Source organism: Drosophila mauritiana, chromosome 2L (genome assembly GCF_004382145.1).
Source record: "Drosophila mauritiana strain mau12 chromosome 2L, ASM438214v1, whole genome shotgun sequence".
Classification (NCBI taxonomy): domain Eukaryota; kingdom Metazoa; phylum Arthropoda; class Insecta; order Diptera; family Drosophilidae; genus Drosophila; species Drosophila mauritiana.
Window position 1 is genome coordinate 2,434,140 of NC_046667.1, and position 12,795 is coordinate 2,446,934.

A 12,795-nucleotide genomic window follows, 5' to 3' on the forward strand; every position below is an offset into this window, starting at 1 on the left:
GCATTTTAAACGAAACAAAAATTCAAGCAAAGGCATGTGGCATACACTATCCATCAAAAATTAAACTTCAACTTAATATATGAAATCCGAACCCTTATTCTAAGTTGTTAGTTGAAACGTACAATACTTAATAAATATTTTTCCGAATTAAGTTCATTTAGCATAAGACTCGAACATTAGTTAATATACCCCTCGTCATTTTCTAGCTTGTATAAACATCAGCAGAAACTATTTGCGGCATTTGTCGACAAGATTTCCATTTTGTAAAAGCAGATTTAATTCGACAGCCGCAATTTAAATGGCCAACAACATGTGCAATAAGACAGCTGGAATTTTCAAATATTTTTGATGGCTTCACCAAAATTGGCCTCCAAAATACAATTTAATTCTCGAATAGTTCTAACGAGTTACTCGGCCTGCTGGTGGTCCGCTGGCAATGGCCGGCTCACGTTTTTCAACTCATGGAAGCTTTTCGGTCTACCGAATCACTTGAGCCGCCGCTGCGTGAAAATATTTTAAATAGTTTTCTAATAGCAGCCACGAATAAAAATGCGCATGGATTTCTGGGAAAAAGCAACTCATGACCATAATAGAGTTAAGTAGCGATCAGGGAAGCCAAAGACGGAAGAACTGAAGTGATTATCAGGGGGGAAAAATGTTATGAAGGTTACTTTCTTGCTTGATTTGTTTACAAAAAAACAATCACTTAAAAGTACTTGTAAAATCAAACTGCAACTAAGTCACATAAAAATAGGTTTCTTCTATTAAAAGATGACTTCAGCTTGAAATCCCTTTCTAAGCCCGGCGAATTCTTTGATCAAGCGCCGCTTAGTCTGCGATGCGTAAACAAGCGTCTCCAATTGCCCCATAAAAACTCATTGCAGACAAATTGTCGCCAAAAAAGCTGTTTATCTTCGAGCACAACAAGTTCTCATGCCCGATGTGTGGCTGTGAGTTGAGGGCAAGTATCGATTACAATTGCACCCAAATGTTTACGTTCCGCTTTTTTCGGGACTTTCGTACCGAGCGAGGCCCCACAAAGTCTAGCATCATAATAAGCCCAAAAACAGCAAACAAAGCTGGCCAAATTCGGAGTGCTGGGGGCGATTCGCTGGGCCGTCTCAATAGTTCCTTTTATTATTAATAAATAAGGCTTAGTGGGTCTGTTTGTTGTCGTTGCTGCTGCCAGTCGGTCTGCTTGTATTTTATTGTACTGCTGGCTGAGTTCTGTTCTCTTCTGTTGGTGCTAAGTAAACAAAAGGCGTGTGTCGCCGTCGATTTTATTCGACTGGCCAAGGCTTTGACTTTGAAAGCGTTTAAGCCGCTTGGAGCTCGCGGATCGCAGATCTGTCAGAGATCTTGGCCGCTTGGGCTGCTGTCATCGCTGAAAAATTTCGCCAGCCCCTATCTTTGTTGTTTGGGCTTCACATTATTATTATTATTATCTGTTTGGCTCGTTGCCGTTTTTTGTATAATTTTTTAGGTGCTGCCAGCTGCTGGGTGTGACAAATTAACGTCGTGCCCAAGCGACAGCACCTCAGAAAGTCAACAAAATCCTCAACGAAATCGCGCGACGTCGATACGACGTGCAAAACTTGTGGAGCCAAATTGTCTGGTTGGTTGTTTGCTTAAGCTGATTTGTTGCTGTTCGTTCGTGATTTTGAATGTTTTTGCCAGCTATGTATGAAAGTAACTGCCTAACTGGACGTGATCTATAATGCTATGTTAAAATAGCGCATATTATATTATTTATAATTTTATGCCACTATTTTATTTCATACATAAGTAAATGTTTTCTAGCTTTCAATACTCTTTGGTCCATCTCCTACTTTGCCATAAATATCGGTGGTAAATATGGTGTGATAACCGAATTTATAAGATGCCTTTTAAAACAAGTCAAAGTCAAGTTTTTTCGAATAGTCCAAGACATAAATTACCATCCACTTAAGGTTTTTGATTATTTTTTAATGTTGCTCGCTCTCCGTAATTTATGGAATTTTTATTTATGAAATGCGCAATTCAGAAATAGATATGCGAGTGGCTTGGGCCACCTCGTCAAAATGGGTCACTAAGCCTGACAGTTATAGGGCAATATACATTGGCCAAGAAGTTGGCAGAACAAAAGACTTAGGCAACAAACTCGTTCTAGGCGCTGGTACTCCCAGATCCATATTCACAATTAGTCATGCAAATCAGCGCTGTCAACGTAATTAAAACGTAATGACCGACGGATCAGCTAACGGTTCATAAACTATATCCATTCGGCTGACGAGGGCGGTGGGAAGGTAACTGGGCCGTAATGGCAAATTAAAGCCACAAACGCGTTTCCCAGCAGCAGCATTTTGAGCACACCCCCACTTCGGAGCAGCGGCGACAGTTTATTTTATTGCATTTGCCTTTTCGTATCTTTATTATTTCAGGAAAATAAAAAGCAAGTCTGTATCCACATTTGCGGTTTCGTGCCTATTACTTATGCGCTAGTTGGGGTGTGTTTCGCGTGGGCGGCTGCTGGTGTAGTTGGCAACACTTTCCCGAGGCGTTGGTGCCTGAAAAGTGAGCTCAAGTCCCAGCGAGATTAAAGTGGCACCAAGGCGATAGTGGGTGTGTAATTAAGACAGTAATAATAGTTTTGATATTATAATGGACGAGCAAAATGACCAACAAATACAAATAGATTTTATAAGCCATTTATTGATTGCACAGACAAATATTCAACATTCAAAGCGTTTACTTCGGTTGCTATTGGGATCACAACTCTGAGCAAAGCGCAGATTATTTTCCTTAAATAACAGGATTTGCTTAGTTGACTTGGGCGACAGGTTGGCTCTAATTGTTGCCGCCTGGGTATTATTCATTAGTGCAGCCGAGTCAATTTTTCATCATTAAAAATGAAAAGTGTTGGCATTAAGTGGAGTTTGTCGTAGGGGGGTACCCCATGGAACTGACTTCAAACGAACTCTGCATATTACTCATACGCAACGTTGCACCTGTTGGAGCGGGCAGGCAAACTTAATTACTAAGCAGGAAATATTAGCGTATATAGCTAAGCAAATAAAACTAATGAACAAGAAATATTAATTTGGCCAAAATGAGAAACACGCGAAGCTGCAGCAGCGATCAACAACTTTCGAGTGCCGCTTGCAGTTTCAGTTTTGAGTCCAACTCGGAACCAGACCCACAGACCATACTTTGCCACAAAAAACCTGAACATGCATTTTAATTGCAATGGCCCAGGCTCTGGGATCCGCGAGGCGAAGGCAAACAAAATGCTCTGCCACAATTTGTTTAAGCGCAGCAACGGCGTGAAAAGGAAAGTATTGCGACTTTCCCGTTCGCAGACCACTAGTTACTCTTAATTTGGGAAATGATATTCATATATTAATAAATTATACAGGAATAGCTGGCCAATAAAAATACAATACAATTATACAAGCAAACTATGCAAACCATAACTCCTGGATAAAAATAACATTTGTAAGATATGTTAAAGAATCTGGTGATAGAATCTGGAAACATAGTTTCCATTGTGGTTAAATAAAGTTTTATCGTACATATTTTCACATAAGTCTCTTCTACCCTTTTGTAGGGTATCGCAAAGAGTTGTTCAAACAATTGTCTGCTGCATGTCTAGTCGTCATAGTCATCGTCATCGCCATCGCCTCTCCGCTCTGGTTGCTGGAGCTTCGTCTATTGCACGAAGCTAACGATGTTTGGGTCCAGGCTTCAGACCAAGTTGAGCAATCAAATAAAAATAGTGAGCCAAAGCCAAAAATTGAGGAGAATAAAAACGGAGAGAAAAAACATTGTCACGTCAAATTCATGTCATTTAATTAATTTTGTTTACTTGCCGCAACATTAATTTGTTTTTGCTGCCGTTGCAGTGGCGACTTGTTGTCTTTGAAAAAATTTTCCATAGTCGTCTGTGGAAACTGCCGTTTGGCTGGCTGAATAACACGAGTATCCAAGCATACACTCGCAACCGACTTGAATGGCATGCCGAAAAATATTTTCCCACATGACTGCACTTTATGCAAATAAAACAAGACAAGAAATTCGCCTGAAATCAAAGTTCTCGTCGAGTATTTGGCCTGGCTTTTCTTGTCTCGTTCAAAGATTTGCCGACAGACTCTTGACGGCCTGTCAAATAAATGTCGCTTTATTCAAATTTCGCATTCGCACTAATTGTCTGCCGAGCCAAGAGACAAAAGGAGCTGCTAACGAGCCCGTTTTCAGCTTGGTCTTAAGTGCAGATTAGCCCTGAATTGGGCAGACTTTGTGTCTCACAAGCCTTTCCTCGGCTCCTCAATCAACTTTCGATCAAAAAAGCAGCCGCAGCCGCGCTTCGCTTTTGTTTCACACACAAAAAGGTTCGAGTGGAACCTTTTTGGCGGCATTTCGCATGGCTCATTTGATTTTTGTTTTAGATGCGTTCTGATAGATCACATTAAATGTCCAAAGACCATCGCAGGCACATTGGTTGCAGAGCGGTAAGAAAGTGCACAAATTGGATGTCAGTTTCTTGGTCAAAATGGGCCAAACAGACAAATAGACGACTTCTTTTGGCAGCTGACAACCCAAACTAACGATCCCTATCACAATTTGAATGATTTTGAAAACTTCAGTTTTTGGCCAATTTTCGCATTTTTGGTAAGGGGTTACATCGTTAAATTTTCGAAAAATTGGTAAAAAATTAATTCTCTAATTTTTGATGCCAGTCGCTTGGAAATATCGTTACGAGTTTAAAAAAGTATGATATTCTACTTTTGAGCCATTATTTTGGCATAAATAATAATTTTTTGCAGTAGATATGAGCTAAATGCACTTATTGCAAAATGGTTTTATTTGATTTCCGGTTTTAAGCTGTAACTTTGTCAAAAAACACTCCACGCGCAATAATTCAACAGTTTTGTGCAGCTGATAATCCAAATTAAAAGATTTAAGTATATTTAACTTAATAAAATATTTTTTTAATTAAAAGTTTTGTGTGCAAACTTACATTTTGAAACCAAATGAAGTGTAATGAGATAAGCATTTTTCTAAAATATATCATTGCTGTTTAGCATTATAAATCTACATATCACTGTAGCTGCGGCTCATTGAAATTGAAAAACGGAAATTATCAAACGAAACGCAAGAGATCCGAGACGCGGGAACATACGACACCGGATGTCTGGAAAGGCCGTGTTCCCGGGCATTTGAGGAGCAGAATGCCAAAGGATATGGGGCCAAAGCGACTAACTGCCTACAAAATGCCTGCTTAACCTGCGGATGAGTTAATTAAATCTGTCAATACCGGGCCTCAAAATTCAGCGGCTGGGGCGGGGGGAACTGGCCATCAAACCATGTCCCTGGCCATGTCGTCGTCCATTCAAGCGACCCATCATCATCCGCAGAAGCAGCGGTGGCCATAAAAAATGTAGCACGCCATGTGCGGGCTTATGGTAGCGGGATGGAGGATCGAGGATCAAGCACCGGGGATCGAGGATCAAGAATCGGGGATCGAAGCTCGCAGCTCGAGATCGGGAACTAAAACCCGGCTCCTTGCCTGGAATGTAACTCGATTCCTATTAACTCATCAAGTCGGGCGCTGGGGCATGGGTTCAATATGTATATATAAATGTTTTTGTTATTTTTCCTGTGCCTCTGGTGGCCCGGCGGATTGAGAAATGAGCAAAAATTAAATCAGTTTCGGTTAAGCGGCGGGGAGGGGAGGCTTAAGGCAATTTGTAGCCCTGTGCGGTCCTTTTTCACCATCCTCCGCAGGTGAGAGTGTGTGCGAGTGTGTCAATGTGTGTGCTGGCTTTATAAAGGCAAATATGTTCACACACTTTGCTAATAGCTTCATAAATAATAACCAAGGAGGTCAAAAAGTTGGCCCAAATGCACTGCGAGAAAGTTAGGTGTAGGTAAACTTTTTGATTGTGTGCCACTTTGTATTTGGTAATTGCTCTGCCTAGTGGTTTTTGAACACATATCCTATAACATAGCTTTATTATTTTATGACTTAAACAAGGTTTTCTCATTTTATTGAAAGTTCTAAATATTTTGTTCAATTTTGAGAGAGCAAAATGGGTTCCAGTCGCCTTGTCAGCCAGTCAGTCGCACATCCAGTTCCTCGGCCATGCGCCCCTTTCCCCTTTCCGCTTCCCCTTCCCTGCCGATTCCGCCCCACACGGAGTAAGTTTTGTGATACACTGAACAAAATTAACAGGAAATATGATTTGAAAGGGAGAGTTGAAGGACACAGGATATAAATGAGGAACACAACTGAACATGGCTTACCATCAAAATGTCTGGGTACAACTACCGCGCATAGTTCGATTTCTTTCAGTGCAGCTGCAGGTGTGTGTGTTTATGGCGGACTGTGCGTCTCAAGTTTTCAACAACAAGATATAAGCCAATAAAGGAGGAACACCGGCGAAAAGGATGAGCGGCCTGCCCAGCACACAGGGTACAAAAAGAAAGCGCAGGCAGGAGAATATACCTTAATTACGGTTAATGGAGCGTTCGAAAAAACAAAACCGATGGCTTTATATGTGGCCCGGTGTGTGTATCATATGTTGGATCTTCGGCCGAGTGCCACGGCGAAATAACTTAATCACATTTCGAGAAGAGACGACCGCAAAAATCTGCGAGCCATGTTCGTAATTTTGTATATAAATGAGATGCGGCCACCTAATGAGCCTGATTAACCAACCGGGTCCCGAGATCTTGGGCTCCTCGCGGGCGGTCTCTCCTCCCAGCGCCGCTCCCTCCCCCTCCCCCTCTTGCTAAGAAAAGAATGGGTTGCGGTGTTTCGTTTAACTGCTTTCATGCCACAGATCGCGTCGAATGGGACGCGTCCTTTTGACCTCGAGCCGGGTTTCTGAATCAGTATCTGCGATTCGGGACCTGAAACGCCATGGATCCCCACGTTCCCAGCACTGGAATCTGGAGATCCGGCGATCTGGAGCTGCGACTTTATGATCTGGCTGCGAGACGCTTTTAATTTGCATACGATGTGTCAATGATGTGGACGACGACAACAACGACAGCGTCGCGTGTGGTTTTCCTTTGCCCTGCTGTCGCTGTGGTAATAAAAATCGGTTTTGCCTTAAATGCCATAAACAAAACGCCCGAACATTTTTGCTGACAGATGTCTTCATTGAAAATTATACATAGCCCGGTTCCCTGGGTTATTGCAGGGGAATGGGGGCATGGTTGCCTCATTTTTTTGTGCCAAGAGATTGGCATCCAGAGCCGTGTGTTTTGGGGTTTAGTACCAGGCGTCAGGTGGCTGAAGCGTGAGAAAGTTTTGCAGAGGCCTTTCGGAGTCGGAACTTTTAGTCGTCGTTGTCCTGGAACACAAATATTTGCGTTTAATAAAGTTTAATCACTTTTTTGGTATAGTTAGATTCCTCATTGCCCATTAGTCATTAATAACAACCATCATGGCTAACAACAAGTCTTGTAATAAGGCCAAAACCTCTCACATAATAACTTACTCTTAGTCATTTTAGGGTGTCCACACCGTTCATCACCATCTCCTCCGTTTCCATATCTTTTTTTTGGCTGCTCTTAGTCATGTTTTGGCTATTTGGAGCTAACTGCCTTGACTCATGGCGATGTGGATGTGAAGCTTCGTTCCCTCGACGGGATCGCCACATAACTTAATCATAACTTTTTGGGTGGCCCCCAGTGCCCAAAACAATGCTGAATTGTTCTGGCCGGGCAAAAAGCACACATAGCAAGGGGGGGGGGGGGGGGGATCTGAAGGGGGGGATACACTTTGATTTCAATCTGATGCTGGGCCAGCATAATAATATTGTATCATTGTATCGCAGGGAGCCCCATCGCCGCCGAAGAGGACGCACCGTCGTGATCGTGGGGGTTTTGTGCGATTGTGTGATTGCGGCTCCATGGGCTGGTTGTTGGTTGTTGGCTGGTGGTTGGCTGTTTGCCGTTTGCTGTTTGCTGTTGTTCTGGCCCATCATCATCTCCATCATCAATGGCAGCTGAGGGCCTACCGTACAAAGGCCCATTCGCAGGCCGTCTTGCAAGGCTCCGAGGAGCCCTCCTCCCTTTTTGGCCGTCGTTATGTGGACCGTTCTTTGGCACGCTGAAAATTTTATGACTTCATTTGCTGACCACCAAGTGAGCGGAGCAGAAGCCCCAAATAAAAAACACAGCCCAAGATTGGCTCATAATAGGCCGCGTTTTTGCCTTTTGATGGCCAGTTCAGAGCGCTTTTCGGCGATTCTCGGGATGCAATACCCGGAATTTCGTGCAGCGGCAACACAATAGCCCAAAGGATTCTCTGAATTTCGATCAGCTTTCCGATTGGGTGGCGCCCCCGGAATTGACTAGCTGAAAGGAGGAACTTCATCCACTGCTAAGTGGTCCGACCGGGAACCCCCAGGATTTTACAGATGAATAATTGCTTTATTAGGTAAATCTATTCGTCTTCCGTTCTATTTTGATTGCTTTCAACTCATTGATCAAAACTAGTTACTCAGTATTAATATAGTCCATAAAAAAGGGAGTTTTTATTGTGAATCAAGCACTAGTACTCAGATGTTTCTCCATCCCCCGCCAACTTGCTCAATAAAAACGACAAAACACAACCACGTATCGTTATCTGTAATTTATGCACTTGTACTTTGAATCACTTAGTTGCTCCTGTCCTGCTCCTTGATGCTCCTCCCGCTCCTCTCAGCTCCCCACCCCATTTTATTTATGCCCTTGTCAGTGGCTCATTGTTGTTGCTGTTGTCACACACACACACACACATCCGCACAACACAGAAGTAGCGATTAAGGCGATGCGATTGTGATCTTATCAACAATGGGCAACGATCAACCACAACAACAACAACACCACGAACAGGACACACAAGGAGTTGCCGACGGGAATGGGTGCTGGAAGGAGGAGGAGGAGAGGGGAGAGGGGATGAGGATGGGGCAGGAGCAGGAGTTTAACCCAAACAAGTCACCCGTTGAAGGGGTGCGTGCGTAGAACAGCTTTATAAATGTAAATTAGATCTCGTTTAGCATCGACTATGGGCCTCGTAAATAAATGCCAAATGACATCATTATCATCAATGCTTTGTTCGCTACACACAGTGGATTCTGCTCCTGGCGCACAGTGGTACCAAAGTGTGGGAAAACGGAGTGCAAAATGGAAGGCAAACTAATAAAATAAAATATATGGCTTAGGTGTATTTTGTATAATTCGCAAAGCTTAATTGCCCCAAAAAGTATGCAAATACTTTTGCACAGTGAGTTTCGCAAGACTAAGAGATTCCCCCTCTAATTTATATTCAAGTTTGTGAGCTACTATATTTTTATGTGTATTAATCTGAGCTACACAACCAGTGTACCTTTTGTAAACCTCAACCTCGATGCTCGATTCCGATTCCGATCCCGATTTTATCCCTTTTCGGTTCGCTGTTGCTCCCGTTTCGATGACTCTGCTGCTCGTTATCTGCTTGTTGTTGCTGCCTTTGATGTTGTCGATGGGCGCGGTGATAAGGGGTGGGGGGAATGGAGGGGTGGGATGGCAGGATGGCCTGACCAGGAGATATCCCCGCGTCCACATCGCAGACCCTTATCAGTGAGTGGCGATCGGCTCTTGGCCGGTGATAATGACTTGTAAGTACAAAATGGGTTGTCAGGATGGTTGATGCTGCCGCAGATGCTGCTGCTGCAGATGCTGCTGCGGTTCTTGCGGCAATCTTCTGCTGCAAGCTGCTCTCGGCAATTCTGCCTGCACATCACTTCAATTAATTTCGCTGGCTTAATTTGCGTTCTGTTCGAAGTTGGCAACTTCAGCGGCTGTTGTCGCCGCAGCCTTACAAGCAAATCGTGCTCGACGGCGTCCGTTCGTCTATGCCAGCTTCATTATTTTTTCTCCATTTGTTTTTTCCCCCAGAGTTTCCTTTTTGCCTTCGGTTTTTTATTTATTTTTTGCTGGTACAAGCTCGCTGTAAGCGGCAACTGCAGCAACATCATGAAAAATGCATTTCCAATGAGAGGATCTGCAGCCACGGCCCATCGAGGTAGACTGTCTGTCTCTCCAGCCTCAACTCACTTAAAATTCTTGGGCCTTGTACGATGCAGTTGGCACCGGGGGGCGTGGCAGGGGCGGTGGCACTTACAACCGGCGACTGCGAACTTTTGTCAAGCACTGTAAAGTCGTTTTGGCCAGCCGGCGCTTGGGCCTTAAAAACAAAAGACGCTGATGGCAATGAGTGTGTGACCAGGATGCGATTCGAGAATCGTTACAAACTGCACTGAGCGAAAAGGTTGCAAACCAAATTTAAGAATATTCAAAATAAGTTTAGCTATCACCTCAACCATTTGTTGAAACTAATTAAACACAGAATTGAGTAGTTTGGGTCAAAATTCCAATTTAGATACTCGCTTTACTTTCCTAGATTTATTGAGCAGTGTAAATCGACATTCAAGTTAATGACTCTCTATGCTGAACATGGTCAAGAGTCGGTGGCCAGTCGCTCCTCCAACTCCCCGAGTTGCGTATGCATTTTTCTTGGAAAAACCCTCGCCCACATAATTTCCCATTTTTCGTTTAGTTTAGTGACTCTTCGTTCTGGGCGTTCTCGGCTCTCCCGGCGTTCTGACCACCGGATGTTGACGATTGCCGCTGCGGCTTCTAATTGCCGTCGGAGGGGTCAGAGGGCACTCGAGGTGCCTTTCACTGGGACATCTGCTGCATGCTGCTGCGGCGGGGCAACAAATTTTCAGGCAATTAGTGAAAATGTTTCAATTTACAAAACATCCAAATGATAAGCGGGAAATTAGTAAATAAAGACATCAAAGCGCAGGGCAAGCGGCGCTAATGGCGCTAGAGAAAGAGGATCGGACAGGTGGACAGGGCAGCGGGCTATACAACAGGTGATTAATTATAAACACTGACAAAACATAAAAATAAAAAATTAACCACGCACACACATAACTGGGAGCGGGGGAGGGTTCCCGGCCAGAAGGAACGATGTGTAGGCAGTCGGAACATTTTTATTTTTATAACCCCCATTTCGAGGGTATGTGTGCGTCCATTAATCGCAAGTTAATTGCCTACAAAGCGGCAGCTAATTGCCCGAGTTGTTTGAGAAGCCATCGATGTGGGGAAAAATAGTATTTGATTCCAACCTCCAGTTCTGAGAGACTCCTTCCTAGCCAGGTTCGACTTATCACTTTTCTACTAAAACTTAGAAGTACATCCCCGACTGCAATCTTTCCAATCGCTCCTTTTATTTGCTGTTTGGCATCATTTTCCCTCAAAGTAAGCCATCTCGAAGCTCCAAGCTCCAATGCCACTAAAACTCGAAACCGATCCCTTCTGTAACCACATGTTGGTTGGACTTTATTATCCACCAGGCTAAAACAAACCACACGCAGAAATAAAACCATCGAGCAGCAAAAACTACTTATGCCCAATGGAGCTGGACGCGGGAAGCGGGCTGCTGGGAGCTGGGCAGGTTGGATATGGGCTGGGCTGGGTCCTCGCTCCTCTTCGGTTCCCAGGGCACGCAGATGCGGCAGACGGAGCCCGAGGAGCAACTACTCCGGCAGACAAAGCGGTGCGTGTGCAATTGCCAACTCCAGCCAGAGAAGCGTCAGCACAGGCCACCAAACTGACCAAGATGCAGCGGGATCAGGGGATGAGCGGAGGGGTGCTGGCGAGGATGGGGCTTCGACTGGGGCTGTGCGGCATAAATTGCGCATAAAACATGGAAAATGAAGCGATAAACTTGAGATACGCGATCGTAAAGCAAAGGCAACGTCGTCGTCTTCGCTGTCTTAGCTCGCCAGTCCGATTCGAAGATTCGAAGTACACTGAGAATAGGTGGGGCCAGTATATATATTTATTTTAGAATGTTAAGCAGAATAGTATGGTCTACTATCTAGTTATATCTAAGTACGAACGTGTATTTTAAACGTTATATTCCTACCTTTGATGAAGAGATATTTTTAAGCTACGTATCTTGTCTGCATTATCCACCACTCTTTTGAGCTCTCCCCCATTTTTCTCAGTGCTCGAGGGCAGCATGTGGGGTAAGAGCCGAGCATGTCCAGGGTATTTGTTTATGTTTGATGAAGCTGTTGGCTGCTGTTTGTTGGTGGCCATTAGGAGCGGTCGGGCGAACAAAAAATCGCCCGAGGCCAGGATAATGAAGACCCAGAAAAGTAGGGTTCCTCCCTGGGAGAGCCGCATCCTCCCTCATCCTCGGCTGCCCCTTTTGGGGCCATTCGCCAGCCAGCCGGTTACAATTTCCCTGCATTTATTTCGATTTTGTTTTCGTTTTGTTTTAATGATCGCCTGGGCGAAGGGGGCGTGGCCGGGCCATGTGATGCGTCACGCAATAAGATTTTTGTTTAAATCAATTTCTTGTTGCACATCCTCTGATGGCTTTCGGAAATGGCCCACAGCCATGCGGGGTCCTCATCTTTTATTATTATTTTATTTCACATCTTGGGCCTCGCTTTTGTTTGCTTTATTTAGCATGTTTTTGGTAGCCGGGCTAACAAGCCGCTAACAAGCCAGCTCCTCATCCTCCTGCTCCTGCCCTCCAACTCCTCCTGCAACTCCTACTCCTCGCAGGATGATCCATCCATCCGCGCTGCTCTTTTATTGCCGGCAAATATTTGGAACCTCTACCTCTGCGCTTCGGCTCGTTTCTTCTCCGTCGATGGGTGCTGTATTATTATTTGGCTGATTAATTAACATGCCGCTCCCGATCTCCAAAAGCGGACCACCGAGGGCGGCGGTGCCCAGAAAATGTTTGTGGTAGCACCA